This window comes from Ursus americanus, chromosome 22, assembly GCF_024610735.1.
Source record: "Ursus americanus isolate L20-20 chromosome 22, mUrsAme1.1.p, whole genome shotgun sequence".
Lineage (NCBI taxonomy): Eukaryota > Metazoa > Chordata > Mammalia > Carnivora > Ursidae > Ursus > Ursus americanus.
In genome coordinates this window covers 5,426,449-5,430,027 of record NC_142148.1, presented here as the reverse complement: position 1 = coordinate 5,430,027, position 3,579 = coordinate 5,426,449, and positions in this window count along the sequence as shown.

Genomic DNA, 3,579 nt, shown 5'->3' with positions numbered 1-3,579 from the left:
TGGAATTTATAGGACAGAGAGGTGAATGTTGATGCAGGGAAGGGACCAGAAGGCTTCCTGGTGAAGACGGAGGTTGGGTGGGGCCTTAACAGAGAGAGGGGAGGGCAGCCAGGTGGAGGGCGCTGCCCAAGCTAAGGCCCAGGAGCTGGAAAGGGGGCTTCCTGGATTGGGGCCTTCAGGTCTGGGGAGCAACCGGGGAGGGGGGAGGTGTAAGGGAATGAAGACCCATGGTGGGGCCAGACCTTGAAAAGGTCTGAATGAGAGGCTGCTTGTCCAGGTCTCTAGCCCCCACAGGACACCTGTCACCTGTGGGAGCTCATTCATTCATTCATTCATTTATTCTTGAAACACATATTGTATCTATTTACGGGCCAGACATTGTTCTAGTCACTGAGGACACAGCAGAGAGGCTGACAGAGGACACACACCTCTGGAGCTGAGTGTCATCCCAGGAGAGAGACTAATTAAAGGAAGAAGGAAACGAAATGATGGCAGATTGTTCTGGGTGCTCAGGACAGAGCTCCGGAGCTGTGACAGGGAGTGCCTGGGTGACAGGCAGGGCTTCTCTGATGAGGTAACATTTGCGATGAGACCCTGAAAAGGAGCCCGCCAGAAAAGACAGAGAAAGGAAGTCAGAGGGAGTACATGTGCAAAGGTCCTGGGGCAGGAGGACTTAAGTCAATTCAATACTGGTGAGGCTGGGGCTAGGGAGGGAGATAGAAAGGTTAGGAGATGAAGAGGGTCAGCAAAGGGAGGCCAGTCCTCCATTCCAGCTTAGGAGCGATTTTGAGCTGTGAGCTCACCACAGATGGTTTTCAGCAGGGGAGAGTCTGATGAGATTTACGTGAAATGCAGGTTCCTGGGCCCTACCCACGTCCAGCGGATTGAATTCTTCAGGGGTGGGGCCTGGGAATCTGCCTACACAGGTACGTGGGTATTTGGGACTTTGCTGGAATGAAGATGTCATCTTGTAGGAGGGGATGGTGAGAGGGAGACAGAGACAGAGACACAGAGGCAGAGAGAAAATGAGAAAGATGTAAAGAGACAGGCAGTAAGAGACAAGAGCTGTCAGGGCTCCAGGCACTGACCGGTGGTTTGAAGAGGCAGGAGCCCCACAGGAACAAGGGTTTCCCCAGGACAGAAGGGGCCAGGACAGACAGACCCCAATGACCCCTGCAGGGACTGGACAAAAAGGCACCCAAAGGTCACTTCTAGGACACACATTTCTGGGCCGGGGGTAACAGAGGGGCAGAGCGGCCCCCCCCCGCTCTGCAGAGATAGAACAGGGATGGGGGGGGGTCTTCAAATGCACAGTTCCAGCCCTGGGAAGGATCTCAAGAACTAGCCCCTGCGCCAGGGGTCCTGGGCTGAGTTGAGGCAGAGAAGTGGATCCTGCGACCCCCTGTCCCACTGTCCGGTTCCTTCCAAGCTTGGGCTCAGTTTGCAAAAAAAGATGGGGAGCGCCACCTGGTGGCCAGCACCATGGCCACGGCCCAGGTCCCGGCCCACGGTGTCCGGGGCACAGGTGGCCTGTCTGCACCGGCGTGTCTATCCTTGTAGACCTTTGTAGTCACCCAGTTAGCGCAAGTGCCCTGCAGACGAAGTTGAAGATCCAGACAAAGCGGAAAGAAACCGACCGCCTGGAATTCACACCCGGAGGGAGCTGAGCCTCACGTGTGCACGGACTCCTCCAGACTGCCCTCCAGGCGTGCGGCCGGTCTCTCACCCAAAAGGTGAATCGCGCCCCACAGAGAGCTCTGTGGCCGGCTGGGCCTGTTCCCCTGTGCCGCTGGATGCTGGGTTCTGTGTCAGTGAATATTCTCGTACAACATCATCCGAGCAGCAGGGCGCACCCTTGGGGAGTGGCCCGGGGCTGACTCAGGGCTGCTGCGCGGTGCCATTTATAAGCGCAAAGTGAGTTTTCCAGAATTTTTTGGTTTTGTTTTCGCTACCCTCAAGGAAGGTGGAAACTTCAAAGCCTTTGGTGCTGTGATGCAAAAGGGGGTCTCGATAAACCCACATTTGGAGGCAAACATCACGGCACCCGCCGTGGTGAGGTTAAACAGGTGAGCTCTGTAAAGCACTGCCCGCAGGCCCAGAGCAGGGGGCCGCTGCCCGCCGGGCCTGGACGGACATCACTGGGGGCGAGAGGCTCCGTCTCCTGTCCTATCCCAGCCGGCTGTCAGGTAAAACTCGTGGGGGCTCGGGAGGGAGCTCCAAGGTGTTGGTGGCTCAGAACGTGGTTCAGAACGTGGTGCGGCGAGCCCCGATAGCGGGTCACCTCTGAGCCGGATGCTGATTTCATCCCAAGGTCACAGGGCTGGAGGGGGGCTGAACTTTGATCCCAGAGTGGCCCTGAGCTTACTCACTTCAGCCCCGCCCTGTACCCGTGAGTGTCCATCTGCGTGGTGGGCCAGCGTGAGGACGTGTGAGCTGACCGTGTGCTCGGAGGGGTTGTTACCCCCGATCCCGGCTCCCCACCCCTCAGACGGGACGCATCTCCCAAGTGTGAGGTGGTCTTCTGTGCCCGGGGGATTCCTTCCAGGCCCATCAGGGCTGTCTTCACTCGCTTTGTCCCCCAGGTGTGATCTCGGCAGGCTCTTCCCTGGCTGTGCGACCCTGGGTGAGTAGCTTCACCTCTCCTGTGCTTCAGTATTTTGACGGTATGAAAGGGGTAAGAATCCCTTTCTTCGTGGACGGCACGGAAGGATTACGTGAATTTGTACAAGCAGGAGTCTGAAAAAGTCAGCTCTGGTAGGGATGCAAGTAAGAGCCCCAGGGCTCCTGCAGGAACTGGGGGGCGCCTAGGGGTCCCAGCTTACAAGGGTGCTCCCCAGGAGAGAGATCAGCCCTTGCAGGGCATTGGGGCCCTGGCATCAGTGGGAAGGGAGACCCAGAGGCGAAGGCAGAGCAGGAATTTAACCTGGGATCTGTGGATGCGCTTAGGGTGCTGTGCACCGCCCCAGAACCATGGGCAAAACGTTGTGTGTCCAGCCACTTTGCGGGGAGGGAATGGGGCGGCATCCCCACCGTGGCTGGTCTGGGGCTTCCACCCTGAAGTTCCCAAGCTCAGTGCGTGCGGCCTCCAGCCTGCGGCCAGCAGAGGGCGCTCGGCCCAAGGCTGTGAAAAGCAGAGCCCGGGCTTAGCTGCTGCCCGAGGCTGGGCGAGCAGAGGCCTGCGGGGCTCTGGCTTCTCCCCTCCCAGGTGCCCTCCTGCCAGAGGTTAGCCAGAGCATGGCGCTGGGTGTGGGGGCTGCTGGGGTCACAACTATGGCTGTGGTCCACTGGTGTCCTGGGTGCCCAGCTGGGGGCAGCCCTGGACATCTCAGCGAGGAGGGGGGCTCCTTGGTACCCCAGGAGGAGCTTTTAAAAATACACCTGCCCAGGCCCCACCCCTAGAGACTGTCCTCAGTGGGTCTGGGGTGGGCCCAGACATCAGCATTTGTTAGACGCTCCCCGGACTGAGAGTCACAGCGTACGACCTCATGATGAACTCTGCGTGAGGGGTTGTCCTTATTTCTGCCCATTTTACAGAGGAGGAAACTGAGGCTCAGAGTTGCTGGGACTCACCTGAGGTTA